Source organism: Strigops habroptila, chromosome 9 (genome assembly GCF_004027225.2).
Source record: "Strigops habroptila isolate Jane chromosome 9, bStrHab1.2.pri, whole genome shotgun sequence".
Taxonomy (NCBI): Eukaryota; Metazoa; Chordata; class Aves; order Psittaciformes; family Psittacidae; genus Strigops; species Strigops habroptila.
Window position 1 is genome coordinate 43,701,108 of NC_044285.2, and position 16,444 is coordinate 43,717,551.

At 44.4% G+C, this 16,444-nt stretch overlaps 1 protein-coding gene across 6 annotated transcripts in view; it reads right to left on the bottom strand.

The window, feature by feature from the left end:
• HTR2C (5-hydroxytryptamine receptor 2C) overlaps positions 1–16,444 on the bottom strand; it is a 201,532-nt gene that overhangs the window by 66,472 nt on the left and 118,616 nt on the right. For all 6 annotated transcript variants that reach the window (XM_032920169.1, XM_032920167.1, XM_032920166.1 and 3 more), the window contains exons 2-3: positions 10,004–10,071; positions 9,059–9,435 (exon numbers count right to left, since the gene is read on the bottom strand). The gene's annotated coding sequence lies outside the window, so the exon portion shown is untranslated. The remainder of the gene's footprint in view (positions 1–9,058; positions 9,436–10,003; positions 10,072–16,444) is intronic.

Genomic DNA, 16,444 nt, shown 5'->3' on the forward strand with positions numbered 1-16,444 from the left:
GGGAAATATACATGGCCAGCACCTGAAATAAAACCCTTCTGGGGTTGGAATCACAAGGCATTAACCTTTATAGTTTATGTGATGTGAAAAGTTCAGATTAGATCACAGTGTTTCTTCTGGCATGAGAAAGTCCTGTTTGATCCTGCTGCGTATGATCTATGACCACTGTTCTTCATTTCTCCATCACCTATGTAAATACACATGCACATTACAATGCTCATGCACCCCATGTCCACCACGGGGAGTCCTTTGGTCAAAACTGCCTCTAGAGCTCCATGAGAACAGCATAGGGACAGAACTTGGGTATGGAGAAGAGCTCTGCTGTAAAGGCAGCACAAGGCTTTGGCAGTCAAAATAAATCTTGTACTACAAACTGGTACTTGGCTAAATTTTTTAATTAAGCAAAACATCTATAGTAAATAATTATTTAGTATTCCAGGGTAAAACTTGCTTGTTCTACTTAAAGCAACATCAAAGAAAGAACAAATCAAGCACTAACCAAAAATGCAGTGCATTTTCTATGCAGGAGAATAAAGTTTCCTGCTCAATAGCATAGAATACTATTAAACTAGAAGTAAGATGTGCATTCAAAAGACATCCATATAGGCAGAAGTTGCATCATCCATAGTTAAAACAGCCACAAGTTATACGGTATGTGAACTATTAAGTTCATGGCAGCAGTATACCACTGACTGCCCAAAGAATACATTTCGCTCTCTAGGAAATTCAATAAATAACTGTTCACATAAAACTGTGGTTTATATTTTCCCACGAAAAGCTAGGAGTAGCCAGTATCAGTGACATGGTGGTAAACTAGAGAAATCCTCCAGTAACCTATAGAAATCCTCCAATACCTCTTCAGAAAATGCCCTGTTAAAACTATTGGACTCGTTGTCACACAATGTCATAAATATTAAATTTTAGAGATGAAAAGGCAATTAAACAAAATAATGGGGGGGGGGGGGGAATCCATTCATGGCTGTTAAACAGATCTGACTTAGGGAATGCCTAAGCAGAAATTGCTGGAGCCTAGGAGACTATAGGGCTGTGTGCTTGCCCTTGGCGCAGCACTCCTCCCTCAGCATGTTGGAGTTGGTCAGTGTTGGAAACAGGACACTGAGCTGGATGGACCTTTGGACTGACCCAGCAGAGACGCTCTAATGCCAAGAGCCCACAAGAGAAGAGATGGGCAACCCAATTATGCTGCTTTAATATGCAAACAGCCAGATTTGGTACGTGTACACAGTCTAATGAAGTAAAGGGAAAAATGCATGCCTGCTATCTAGTGGTAGAGTTCACCACAGCTGAGAACAGAAGCACACTTTGGACATTTCAATGACACCTTCCTTTTGCTACGGCATCCAGCTTATTATGCTAAACATTTCACAACCAGAAATCAGTACATGCAGCAGATGACAAGGTTTTTTGGGGTGCATGGGGTGTTTTTTGTTGTTGTCTCAAAGAAACTAAACAAGCTCATTGAAGCCAAACCAAATCAGAACCCACAACTCTATAATTTCCCTCCCTCCCCCAGGCCAAATGATTTGGCCTCTTGATAAGTGGAAAAAGTCCAAATTCTCAGTCTGAATGTAACAAATGATGCTTGGAGACTAGAAGATGAAGCTTACACTATAGTGGAAATCTGTTCTGACCAGTGACCTGGGGAACCACTCAGTCTGTTCTGTACATGGTTCAACTCCCTCACCACGAGCTGGAAGCAGAACAATCCATCCTGCTGGGTGTGATATTTTTCACTGCTCTACAGTTCAACTCCTTGAAAGCTCATCTTCCCCACTGCTTACTGCTTTAGTGACCTTGGAAAATGTAGATAGAGATTATAGTAGCAGAATACTAAAAGGATTATTGCTTTTATTATCCTACTACTGGGAAGCTGATTAAAAGCACATATCCTTTCACAGACTACCCTGGGCATTAGCACTCTCAGCTGTCTCCTTACAAAAGGTCACCGGGCAAGATATTAAATGTAACCTTAAGTATTGGGCACTCTTCAATTCCAGCACAGATGTCCTCATGGCAAATGTCACAGGGAGTTGCCTGCCCCTAGCCCAGGAGCCCTTTTTTACTTCATACCAAACACAACCATAGCAACTTGGATTTCCATAAGAATACCTCACTTTACCAAGAGCTAAAGAATGGTGGTGGGTGATGGAGTTGCATAAGTAGCTGCAACTTCAACTGTATGATTTCACCCAGATCTCTTGTTTGTGCTCGTCCCTGTAAGCCTGTAAGCCACTCCACCAGGCCACAGTGAAGACATGCATGAGCTGGCTCAGCCCGTGAAGCACCTTCCTGCTGAATGGCAATACAAACCAAAGTAACTGTGTGAGAACCACCAGAGAGATCACCTCATGTTTTCACAATGACAAACTAAAGATATTTTGCAAGGTCTGAAGATTGAGCTTTTAGTATTTTTCCATGATTATAGCAGGCTGTTTTCTAATGTCATCCTTCACGTAGCTACCAGCTGCTTTGGCATGAGATAGAATCTCCTCATGTCTCCTCCTATCCCGTGGAAATGGCAAGGCATGGACCCTGATACATTCAATATAGAATAGAATCCTACAATCGAGGAGGTTGGAAAGACCTTTAAGACCATCAAGTCCAACCATTGCCAAGGCCACCACTAACCCATGGCACTGAGGCCTCGGCTACACGGTGTGTGAACACTCGCAGGGACGGTGACTCCAGCACTGCCCTGGGCAGCCTGTTCCAATGCCTGAGCACCCTTTGGGGAAGGAATTGTTCCTCATCTCCATCTAAACCTCCCCTGGTGCAGCTTGAGGCTGTTTTCTCTTGTGCTATCACTTGTTACTTGGGAGAAGTGATAGGACTTCTCCTCCTTGCTCTATCCTCCTCTATCTAAATGCATGAGTTAACTTGAAGCATAAAAGAAGCTAAGATTATAAAAGAAGCTAAGTATAAAAGAAGCTAAAGATTCTCCCAAACCCAGAAAGAGGTCAGACAGGGAGAACCTGCTCCCAGTCTGCCTTGCCTGCATAAAGCACCAGTTACAAAATCAGTGTATGTAAGAATAGGTTGCAGTAGTTTTCTCTCTAAGCACCTAATATGCTCACACATCTCCTTTAATGTCCTAGCTTTTATTTCATACCTGTTAGCAATGCAGATGCTGGAACACCGGGTGTTTAACTGAGGATAAGAGCAGATTGCCAAATGGATGCAAATAACTCACAGGAGCTGAAGCTCTTTTCTCTGATGGCATCTACCTCTCCTCTTAATAAACCACTGGCTTATGGAAGAATCCCCAACAAGGTTATAGAGCACCATGAGTCCACGCCACTGCTGGGAATAAAACCAGGTGAGGGTCAGCTGTTTTCCTGCTGAAAGAGAAGCAAAGGAGTGCTGCTGGCTGGCAGTCATTATGCAATGGAGATAACCCATCTTCCTGCAGTCATCTGTGGGTGTCAGGAGAAGCTAAGAATAAACGAGGAAAAGCCTCTGGAAAGGTGTGATAAGAAATGAGCTGAAAGAAAGATCTCTCAAGATACAGTGTGCATAACCCTTGCTTTCACTTAAAACACATACTTACCCAACCTCTACTAGATGACTGCAGGTGATAATCACATACTGCAGTTACAATTACTGATTAACCTATCCAGGAAGTGCTAAAACAAGCAGAGGAAAGTAGATGTTAGGAACAATAGTTACATCCCCATACATATAGGATACACTAGAGTTGCCAAGCTTAAGAAAATAGGTAGGTGTCCCCTCCCGCTCGTTACAGGGAGTTGTGAAGCAAATCGCAGCATTTTAAATCCTGCTTATCCACAAGCTGGATAAATTGGGATTTCTTTCTTTCTTTTAATAGCTTGTCTCAGAAGAGCTACAAGAATATGCAAGCGTATCCAGCAGAGAAAGCAGGCCAGCGCTGACCTCTGTGCAGAAGGAGAGCTGGTCAATAAACAGAAAGAAGCCAATTAGGACATAATTGTGCGCTCCTAGTCAAGAAGATCCTAGGGAGAAAAGAAAGGAGAGAAGAATATGACTGTGCAAGTATGACCAGTCTTCCCAGCACAGGCTGGGGCAAATCTGCTGTTGCGAATGAGATGCATTTCATGTCCTTGCTTGCAAACTGAGGAAGTGATAATCAGACCCTGGCAATTAAAAAAATAAACCTGGGTTTGTGCCAGCTTTAAGCTTCTTGTTTTCCTTGATAATAAGAGCAAGAAATTTCCTTGCTCTAAAAACTTCTATAATTCTGTAAACTTCTGAAAGTTGGTGAAAGCCAGAATTTCTGATGAGCTCCTGAATTAATGGGGAAGCTTTGGGGCAGTCCAGCAGTGAAATTAGTACTTAACTATACATACAGGTCGGGATTCACAAAGAACTGTTCACTCTGCTGAGACATGCAACACATGCCTCAGGATAAACTCGAGAGTCCTGTGCTTGCTCCCACTTACTCTAAGCACAATGGAATTACAGCAATACAAACCTGATAGAACAAGATTGGAAGCAAGCCCGCGTAATAAAGGGTCAAATGAAATCCAATGAGAAGTTGACCTTCACTTTGTTGCATGTGAATTTTTGCAAAAGGAAAAAATGTCAATGCCTTTGAAAAGACAATGTCACATGTGATCTAACCCACATGCTCTCCCAAATCAGAGGTATATAACATTACTTGTACTTTTTTACACTGCCCCCCAAACCCTGAATATACCGGTCTATTTAAGTGTCTAATACCAGCTAGACTCAAGAACAGCAGAAGCCAAATTTGGATGAAAATCTCTCTTCTGGAAGTCACCAGACTGACTTCCTGCAATATTATCAAAGCACCTCTAGGTAGAAGATGCTTTTAATCAAATGCAGCAGTAAAGAGTTTCAATGAAATTTATTTCCAGGGTTAAGAAAAATCCAAACAAGCAAACGGCTGCTCAGCATAAAAAGTAATGGTCTTTGTTATGGAGCAGAAAGACTCATCATGTTCTCTCTCCCCAAAGCAATAAAGCTCTGTAAATGCTGAGCACATTAGTAATCTGCACCCTCTTGGTGCTCTCATTGACTTGGCCTTGCTGTCAGTAGGGAGCTGGAACAAAGGAAGGGTGCAAAGCAAACCTGAAACTGAGCAGCCCACTTCCGGGCACTACTGATGGGGCCAAAAATAACCACCGGTAAATATTTAGCTCACAGCTTTCACAGCGGACAAGCAACAGCTATCCTGCAGTTCATAAGCTCCTCAAAATCCAAGAGAGAGGGGGTTGGAACTGGATGAGCTTTAAGGTCCCTTCCAACACAAACCATTCCATGATTCTATGAATCTAGGACAAGGGAGACTAACAGGGTCTGACCGGATGTTTCAGGAGTCATTTATTGAGCCAGGTACAAGTCAGAAGGACATGATTTCTCTAGTAATGCGCTTATCATACTTAGGATCTGCTTTTGGCAAAGAAGAGCACTGCCAAGATTCCCTGAAGATGTAAACCTAGACATTTCATGGTTTGAAGGCAGGGCCTGTACTTTCCTTGTCCTGCTCTACCCTAATAATGCAGCTGGTTCTGTGTACCTGGTGGTAAAAATTAAACTGGCAAACCTGTGGGTGTTATACGGAGAAAAAGGGATTAGCATTTCCAGCTTGCTTCTTTTCCCTAGAAACATTGGTTTCCTACCACCATTGCTTGGCAGAACACAGGAATCTTCATATACTGAAGCAACTAATGATGGCTCAACAATATATGTAGCCTGAGAACAGGATGGGAACAGATAAGGAATCTCAGACCAATCTCACAAACATCAGAAATGAGTTCTGCAGGCAAAGAAGCAATAAATACTATGTTTTACTGGGTTTTCCCTTGCACTAATCCATACTGTTGCCTGGAAAAGAAAACTCCCATCGTTTCAACTTGGGTTTAAGAAATGTCTCATGTACCAGCTAGAAGCTTTCAGCAGCACTCCACTGAAGCACAAGGACTGGACTCATTGTTCACAGGTTTTTGTTCCTGCTCCATATACTTCCAAAATCATGATGCTGTGAGAAGTTTCCCCAACCAAGTTTCATATGGATATTCCCTCAGCTACAATTGCTTTAGAAAAGTCTAAGACCACACATATTTTTGTGGATTTATTTTTTCTTTGTTAGGGTAGAAATAAGGAGCTTTAACTAGAAGTGATCAGAAGACACGATGGTTTGTCCACATTTGCCAGGTCCATCTAAGGCTTTGGCTCTTCATTTTAACTCTTGGGTTTTTGAAAGGTGAGCCTCAAACTGCTGCTGCATGGTTCAGCATGTACAGAAAGTAATCACACCATGAAAAACAAACTGCAAAGAGATACGGACAGAGTTTTATCATTTACAGAAAAAAGCATTCTTTTCAGCCATCATGTTCTAAGAAAGTCACTGCCCTGCACGGCTCAGCCTAGGTACACAACCTGCTTAGCCTTGGCTTCAGAGCAAATCAGGAATAGGACATGGGCTGGTTTATGATTGGTATGTTTTGAATTCAAGGAAATTAACGTTTCCCCCTGAAAAATTCTGATCCTACATCTGCATTTGAATTCACAAACGGGTCCGGATAGAAATAACATGTTGATTAAGTCGTCAAACAAAGCGCTCTCTGGCACTGGTAGCAGCAAGGCAGCAGCTGCTTCTAAGAGCAATTGTACATCAAGGGCAAAGGCTGGCAAGTTCCCAGTTAACATTTAGTTACCTGGCCAGGTGATCCTTTTCAGTAGCAAGAAATGTGGAGTCAGCAGGAATTTTTCTACCCAAAGTACACAGAAGGAAAGGAACCTCTGCCCCTCCATTCATTATTTAATATACTTGATGCAACCCTTATGTTCACAGTCTGCAGCTACACTGAGAAACATAAGTGATCCAAAACCTCCAAGGACCTTAATCGTTACAGAACATGCAGGAGGAACTTGTTGACAACAGCAGCAGTAATTTAAATCTGCTAGCACTTTCAGAGACAAACAGCTCTGTATAACACCCAGCTAAAGGAGGCTTCCCCTCCTCCTGGTCTGAACATTGACACTGGGACATCCTAACCTACACTCATTGGGTGATGGCAGTGGGTAAATACTGTAGATGACCACATGGAGCACACTAGTAGGTATGAGGGGCTTTTCTCTCCTGAGAGAAGTATTAGGCAATTCTACAGCAATCATCACAGGCAGAAATGCTCCCCAGAAATAGCGCGTACGTTTCTTCACGGTGTTTTTACTGCTAGACAGTAACCATGGATTTTGCATGGCAATAGCTACCCTCTCCAAAATTACAAAGCTTCACCAGCAAAACCTACAGCAATAATGCGTTGTCAAGGCTTTTCTTTCTTGTTTCTCCACCAGGAAGTTATTTTCTCACAAATTTCTAGGCCAATTCTAACAAATCATTCCCAACCCTGCCAGGAGAGGAAAACCAAATGTCTTCCTTAAGCAGAACTTGCATAGAAGCCTCTGCATCCTCTTTAATGCCATTTCTGGAATAAAGGTATTTTTAAAGTTTGGTCTTTTATGGACTTGTCCAAATACCAGGAATTTCTCAAACAACAAGAGTCTACCCTTTGAAACACTCACCAGTTACTTCTGCTGTCAACACCATCACCCATCACTGACTCTTGTCCTATCTTTTCTTGAGAAGTCTCTCTCAAAGTAAACTCACTTGGATCTGCTGCTGCCGAAACCTCTGCAGAATCAAGGATTTGTTGACAAAACTAGCAGCCACGCAGAGCCAAACCCACCCCTTCTCCACCTGCATCAGAGAAGGAGGTGCTGCAACAGTCTGCAACTTCACATGCAGAGCTGGGAAGACAACGTTTGCCGCCCTGCCAGCCCCACGGCAGCGATGTCTTCCTCACTTCCTGATGGTTTTAGCTGCATCAGTCTACAGGGAAATGCTCATAAAAAATGTCTGTGCTCAATGTCCAGCTCTGCAGTGTCAGTCTCAAATCAAAGAGCTTTTCTAATGCAGGGTCACGGAAGAGGATGCAAACCTGACTCAGTCCTGTAGTTGCAGGGAAGAAGAAATGCTGGCAATAATGGAAAGGCATCATCAGTATTACTGTGATGAAATGTTTGTACTTACTACACTGGCAATTTTTCCAAATGGGTTGGCTTAGAGACAGATCTCTTGCACTGATTACAAAATCATTTTCTTTACAAAGGTCTAACAGGCTCTGTTTTCCAGATGAATAGCCTGAAGCCACTTGTTTCAGAGTTTCAATCCCCTGAGATTCACCTTGGACAGTAAAGAAATGAGGCAGACAAACAGTAAAATGTTCTGCGCATGAACCAGCAGTGGCTTGGCTGATGAGAACGCTTTAGGTAAAGTACCTTTCAATTTAAAATAAAGACAGAGATGAACTGCAGCAAGTTAAAAGATACAAGAAGTCAGGAGCAATATTTGCTAACAAAGCATTTTAAACCAAGTAAACCCTCCTAAAAAAACTCTTGGGTTTACCATATCTCATCTCATCTCCTCTGGGAGAGCTGCCTTGCTAGGCAAATTAAGGGCAGTGGGCTGGCATTGCCACTTTCCCAATCCAGTCAATCCAGCCACTGCCAGACTCCTGGACTGTCCTCTCCCCACTGCCTGCCCCCAGGGAGCAGCATCTTTCTTATCTGAACACACAGCAATATAACTACTGACAGGCTGAGAGAGCTGGGCTGGTTCAGCCTGGAAAAGAGAAGGCTCCGGGGTGACACTATAACAGTCTTCAATACCTAAAGGAGGGCCAACAAGAAAGCTGGAGAGGGACTTTGGACAAGGGCCTGTAGGGACAGGCCAAGGGGAATGGCTTTAACCTGCCAGAGGGGAGACTGAGCTGAGCTCTGAGGCAGCAGCTCTTCCCTGTGAGGGTGCTGAGGCGCTGGCACAGGGTGCCCAGAGAAGCTGTGGCTGCCCCATCCCTGGCAGTGTTCAAGGCCAGGTTGGACACAGGGGCTTGGAGCAACCTGCTCTAGTGGAAGGTGTCCCTGCCCGTGGCACGGGGTTGGAATTGGATGAGCTTTAGGGTCCCTTCAACCCAAACCAGGCTGGGATTCTGTGATTCTATGAATTGCCCAGCATTTATTTATCAACACTTACTTTTTTCTTATAAAAGGGCACCTTTGCTCACGGAGCGCAGCTCTTCGCAGCCTCCTGCACATCTGGTGTGTGGTGATGCAGCTGAAGCAGGGATAGCCCGTCACCAGGGGCAGGACCAGGGTGAGGACCTCATGCTCACACAGTACCAGCTAGACTGGGCAGCACAGCAGGGAACAGCAAAGTTCAGCCGCTCTGGTAGCTGCTCCAGAGAGGATCTGAGGCCAGTATATGGTGATGAGTTAGGAAAGTTTCTCTGCCTGTGACTCAGGGTCTTGCTAGCATGCCTTCAGTGGGCTCCTTCCAAAGCTCTCCGCTCTTGTGGATGGCACCAAGCTGAACTGCTCACCGGGGAGGAGACTCAGATAGGCCAGGGAGACCTTTAGGGGAAGAGAGAGAAAGGGAGGAATGAAGAAAGATTTTCATCCTTGAAACTGAAATCTATCTGTAGATTCTACCTGGCACATTTCAAACATCCCCAGTAAATCAGTCCATTAGATAAAATCCTATTAATTGGATGCCTTGATCAGCTATGGCTTGCTCAGAATTTATGCTGGTTTTAGTATTCTATCACCAAACATAGCTCTGGGTAATCCAAACCTCATAACACCAAGCAAAAATCGCCCATAATTAACAGCTTCAAATTCAAGCAGCTTTCATCATACAAACACCAGCAAGAGCTCACACCACTCTGCACTCCCCTCTACATGTTCATTTAGTCTGGTTTATATCTGAATTTCTTCTCTGGGCTCAACTGATACAAGGTCACCCTGGCTTGAATTACTCCTCTGAAACACAACAAACCAGCTCCAGCCAGGAAGTTTTAATCTGTCACCGAAGTTTTCCAGCAATCAGACCCCTAAGCATTAACTTTGGTAATTAAAGCATCTGACAAATCAGCAGAAGGGAATATAACAGCATATTTCTGTGCAACAGGGAGAATTTTACCTTCTGCAGGCACTGGTGGACTATCAAAGCCAGTATAGAGCGTTGCATGATGTTGCAGCATCCCCAGGCTAGAAAAGTAAGAAATATGAGTCAACCACAAAGACAAACAAATTCAAAAAGTCATTAAAAAGCTACTAAGACTCACAAAATTAAATAAATACATTAATTACTTAAAACCTTTGTGAAAGAGCAGAGTTGAATTTTACTGTAGTAGTTATGACACGGCTTCAGTAATCAACCCAAAACTTGGCATGCTTCCACCTCTGCTTATGCTCCCTGGTTATGTCTACAGCATCATCTGAAACATTAGAAAGAAATTAAAAACCAGCCCAAAGTAGCATCAGCACAGAAACAAGAGCATTGTGGAGGCACTGACATCTATAAGCATGGAAAAAAGGGGAGAGTTACTAAATGTACTGATCTCAGCTAAACCACAGACCTACTGTCCTATCAATATACCAAGTACCAATCCATTAGGGCCCTTGGAAGAGAGAAGAAAGACAAGCGTGAGGCACAAGAGACTTGCACAGTGTGTTCTTGTAGAAGAGGATCCTGTGGTGGAACAGCCATTGCATGTTCTTGGCTCTGCATCACTGCCTGTTTCTAAGCACCACAAAATCCTTGTCTTTGAAATGTCCTTTTTCCAACAGAAGTGCTTCAGAACTGGTAACTCTCCTTTACCAGCCACCCTACAAATACGACATGTTGGTCGATGAGAAACCGAACATGCCCCAGCACTGTGAGTTCACAGCCCAGAACCCCCCCGTGTGCTGGGCTGCACCCCCAGAGCGTGAGCAGCAGGTCGAGGGAGGGGATTCTGCCCCTCTGCTGTGCTCTGGGGAGACCCCACTTGCAGCACTGTGTGCAGTGCTGGTGTCCTCAGCATAAGAAGGACATGGAGCTGTTGGAGCAGTTCCAGGAGGCCACGAGGATGATCAGGGGCTGGAGCACTTTCTGCACGGAGCCAGGCTGAGAACATTGGGGCTGGAGAAGAGAAGCTGCGTGGAGACCTCAGAGCAGCTTCCAGTGTCTGAAGGATACCAGAGAGGGACTCTTCATCAGGGACTGTAGTGATAGGGCAAGGGGGAATGGGTTTAATCTAGCACAGAGAAGATTGAGCTGAGCTCTGAGGCAGAAGCTCTTCCCTGTGAGGGTGCTGAGGCGCTGGCACAGGGTGCCCAGAGAAGCTGTGGCTGCCCCATCCCTGGCAGTGTTCAAGGCCAGGTTGGACACAGGGGCTTGGAGCAACCTGCTCTAGTGGAAGGTGTCCCTGCCCGTGGCAGGGGGCTGGAGCTGGATGAGCTTTAAGGTCCCTTCCAGCACAAACCAGTCTGGGATTCTATGATTCTCTGATATAATTTACATTGCATACAGATCACAAATCCCAGTGAAGACTTTTCTGTGCTACCAGGTTGAGGCCAAACACACTCACCTTCATGACCATGTTGGCATGTGATAGCTACCCAGATTAGCCTATGAACAGAGAACAGACTGCAGCAGCTGCTTTGAGGCTAAGACAAATGACAACCCCCAGCCTTCAGCGTGAGCACTGCACCATTCCTCCTCTTGTATCTTTTACAAAATGACCTTTCAGGGATGCAATTTCCAAAGTGACTAGTCTTGCTGGTGACACATAGCCAGAGGAAACAAAGAATTTACAGTGATTAGAGCAGATCAGATTTATGGACTAAACAAGACAGATGATGCAGTGGAGCAAGGAATGAAATGTAATGAGGCCAAGGGAAAATTAAACGCAAGCTACATTCCAGCCTAAACAGCAGTGTAAAAATAGACAGGAAACAGAATCTAAAACAATTCACGTAACATTTAGCAGCATTATTACAAGGGAAAACCAGAAAAGATCTTGCAACTCTGACAGACTTCATAATACAGAGTAAAAACCAATGGAAGACCATAAGGCAAGTTAAGAGGGACTGTTGAAACACTTGTATGAAAGGCTCGAACCCAACCCTGAAAGATTTCACAGATATCAAGTTATATGGGCAACACTAACAGTCATATCAAATCCTCCCAAAGGATCCAATCACCTTCAGGGATGTGACAGAGAAATGCAATAGTGAAGGTTTCTCCCAGAATGAAAAGGTGTAGCAGGGAATGAAACTGGCTTTGAGAAAAACAGGAGGGAGAAGCCAAGAGTTTGATCTTGTCCCTGGAAAAGCCTTGGGGGTCTGGGACTCATGGCTGATCCAGATGGGAGACAATGCTGTGTCAAAGGATCTACTGTTTTAACCACAACAATATTGGGGGCGGGGGGGGGGGGGGGGGCAGAAAGTTGTGATATATTTTAATGCGAAGAATTCCTTTACAGATAGGAACATCCTTATAATTGTAAAGGCCCACTGTACATACAGCATCACAACATATTTCCTCAGACACAGCAACTCATTAGCTGTGTTCCTGACTAGTTTCTTAATTGGGCTCAGCCATAAAATCATCATTCAGATGTGAGCAGTTCTGCTGTTCAACCTCTCATCTATTTTGAAAGCTTAAACAAATTCTATAAATATTTAAATTAAATACAATCTGCATTTGCTTAGTGATTTTAATTAAGAATTAAGTTGCCATTCCCCTGAAATGAGTAAATCTCTAAAGCCAGAGCAGTAGCAGGATCAAGTCAGGCCATTTCTGATTCTATACCATTATGAATACATTTTCCAGTGTATTGCAGGCCCGGTTTAGTGCTGTAGTTGGGCTGGGGCACAAGTACTCAGAATTATCTTTAAAAAAACCCCCCAAAAGCTACAAAAAAGTTTAAAAACTTAATTTCAAACTGCTGAGACTGAGACACAGAAACAGGGCTTTACGTAGGGGGGCTTCCATTTTCATTTCCGTTTCAAGCCTGGTTTCAAGTCTGGTTTCTCTAGACCAGGCAAACTCTGAGCCTGTGACTTTGAGTCCATTGGATTTCTTCCGGGTGTGATGAAGAAGCCTCACACAGATTTAGGAGGCTGCAGGAAGAAAAGGCACCTTTGTTGACTTCACGCTATTCTTTTGAAACTAGTAAGTTACAATTCTGTTTCAGGCAAATATTTACTCTTCGCATGACGATACAATATCTGAACCCCACCTAGGGACTCCTCAAATGGACCGAAGGGTAGCCCATCCACCTGAGAGCATGTCCCCAGCACACCAGCGCTGATGATGCCCATTTCATAGAATCATAGAATCATAGAATAGTACGGGTTGGAAAGGACCTTAACATCATCTAGTTCCAACCCCCCTGCCATGGGCAGGGGCACCTCGCCCGAAACCATGTGGCCCAAGGCTCTGTCCAACCTGGCCTTGAACACTGCCAGGGATGGAGCATCCACAACCTCCCTGGGCAACCCATTCCAGTGCTTCACCACCCTCACTGTAAAGAACTTCCTCCTTGTATCTGGTCTAAGCTTCCCCTGTTTAAGTTTGAAGCCATTAGCCATTTCAGAGCATCCTCCTCAAGCTCTGTGTGAATGCAGGAGGGAGGAATCACTGAATCACAGACTGGTTTGGGTGGGAAGGGACCTTCAAAGCTCAGCTAGTTCCAACCCCCTCCAATGAGCAGGGACATCTTCAACTAGACCAGGTTGCTCAGAACCACATCCAGCCTGGCCTTGGATGTCTCCAGGGATGGGGCATCCACCACCTTTCTGGGCAACCTGGGCATTTCCAACCCCACCATAACACAGCCAGAGAAAAGGCATCCCATCACGAACATGTCTAAGAAGGAAAAAATTACATGCAAGACTCAAGACACTAGATAGCAACAAATGAGCTGTCTATAGCCCAGGACTGAGAACAAAACCATTACAGAGATTTAATTAGAAAACTAGCTATTAAAGTAGACTCCAGTTGTTTAATAGTAGTTTGTCAGTGAATTAATGTAATTAACTGTTGGACAGAAATGGGGACAATACAGTGGTTACAGAAAAAGTAACTAGAGAAGAATGAACTGCAAAAGTTATAAATCACAGATTCAATTGCAAGTCTTGTTCTCTTTTAGTTCACAAACGATTTTAAATGTTTCTTCTATTTGTTCTAATCATTGAACGTATAAACTGGGTAGACCGGATTTGCATTTTGACCACAATATAGACACTGTACTGGACAACTTTTCCTCTGCAAAGCTCTGCATGTTGGTTGGAGGGAGAGAGCAGAGGCAAGGAGACTGGATCTGCCCGCCCCTTAGCCAAGAACTTAAACGGGCTTGAACTGGTTAAACCCAGTTTCAGTAATACTGGACAGAATAGAATTATAGAATCAACCGGGTTGGAAAAGACCTTTAAGCTCATCCAGTCCAACCGCTCCCAGCACTGCCAAGGCCACCACTAACCCATGGCACTGAGGCCTCGGCTACATGAGGTGTGAACACTTGCAGGGACGGTGACTCCAGCACTGCCCTGGGCAGCCTGTTCCAATGCCTGAGCACCCTCTGGGGAAGGAATTGTTCCTCAGCTCCATCTAAACCTCCCCTGGGGCAGCTTGAGGCCATTTCCTCTTGTCCCATCACTTGTTCCTTGGGAACAGAGACCAGTCCCCTCCTGGCTCCATCCTCCTGTCAGGTGGATTTTACTAACTAAAGCACAGGAAAATTATTATTTTACAGAAAATGGCTTTCAATTTTTCTTTGAATGGCTTCATGGCATGTAAGAAGATAGTAAAAAGATAGCTGCCTATCTCCAGAGGCCTGACTTAAAACCTGTAATTCATAACCAGCAGGACACTTGCTGATCTAGGATAAAAACAACCCAGGACAAAACCCCAACTCAACACCACACAACAGAGCAATTCCCACACACACATTCATAAGAGGGCAGAAGATTAACCCTCATTTTGATCCTTTGATGAGAAGGGCACAATTCTGACAGAACTGCATGTTGTCCAGTGGACACTAAGCAACTCAGGGTAGCACAGACCAAGAGAGCGTTTTCAAGCTGCCATCCACGTAACTTCAATCTATAGTTATACCAGTTCAATAGGTGACATCCAGAGTCCCAAGGTATGAGCACATTGCTGTTTCCTCATTAAATAGTCAGTGTGGGCAGTTTCAGATATGTAGATTTTATAGAACACTCTTAGGAAAGAAAATAAAAGCCAGCAGAGCTAAGAGTGAAGGATGAAGCTTTTCCACAGCCAGAAAGAGCAGGCAATAACATTCTCCACCATACTCAAGTTTTTGGTCCAGTGGAAGTTGGCCCTGGGCTGAGATTAGCCTGGGTGCAAAGTGGCAGATCCTGTGCCACCAAGGTGGGGTACAGCAAACACATTAAACCCACAGCAATTCTAAACAGCTTCAGCTCTGCCCTGTCATTTTCCTTTGCACTGCAGTCCTTGGCACAGAGAATGAAACAGATGCAAGCATCACCTTTCGTTCTGTCCCTCAGATACTTCTCTGACAAAGCCTCCAATTAGCATTCCTGTTCATTATCCAATATATCACTCATCATAATTCTAGTGCAGCCAACCAGTTCCTCCCCAGATTAGAGGAAGGTTAATGATGCTTTCTGTTACTATAAGCTTTGCATAAGAAAGGGGGTGGATTTCTTAAATATTAGGAGACAACACTCTCTTCCTGAAATGTCTTGGAGCAGAAGACTTCCCTTCTTCACCAGTGAGGTTCAGCTGGACTGCCCACATTTTGCCAGGTCAGGATTTGCTTTCTCTCCCTGACACATATTTACCTTATGGCCAACAGAGAAGTGGCCCAAGTGTCTTTAGCCTAGATCTTCCTCTGTAACAGAGCTAAAAATTGTCCCTTGAAATTATAGAACCATATCCATGTGTGAGACAGGAATTTGCATCGGTGCATGCTGGGGTTGTTTCTCCTTTCCCCTAAAACAGACACTCAGCCCATGAACCACACACCAGCCCTGGGATCAGCACAGGTGGAAGGAAGGGGAGCTGCTGCTCTGGAGTCTGGAAAGGTGAGAGCACCATCAGCTCCCCACTGCACCTCCAAAGCAATGAATGCTAAACTCAACGTGGGCATCTAAAGAGCAGAAAACATCAGAGGGAACACTATGCAAACCAGAAGTATCTAAATAGAGGTTTGGCCTAGGAACCACTGACTGCAGCCAAAGTATTCCCATTTAAGTAACTGATGTTAACCCTATTGCATAGAATCACAGAATGGTTTGTGTTAGAAGGGACCTTAAAGCTCCTCCAGTTCCAACCCCCTGCCACGGGCAGGGACACCTTCCACTAGAGCCGGTTGCTCCAAGCCCCTGTGTCCAACCTGGCCTTGAACACTGCCAGGGATGGGGCAGCCACAGCTTCTCTGGGCAGTCAATAATCCCAGTTACCTGTTAATCTTCCTCCCAAAAAAACCTACTGATTCGGATTGCCTGGTAACAGTTACCACTGGCTGTGTCATCACAGTAACTTCCAATGTTGCTATGCTAATAGCAAACCCTCATTAGCAATTGCACTTTTTCCTAACTTTTA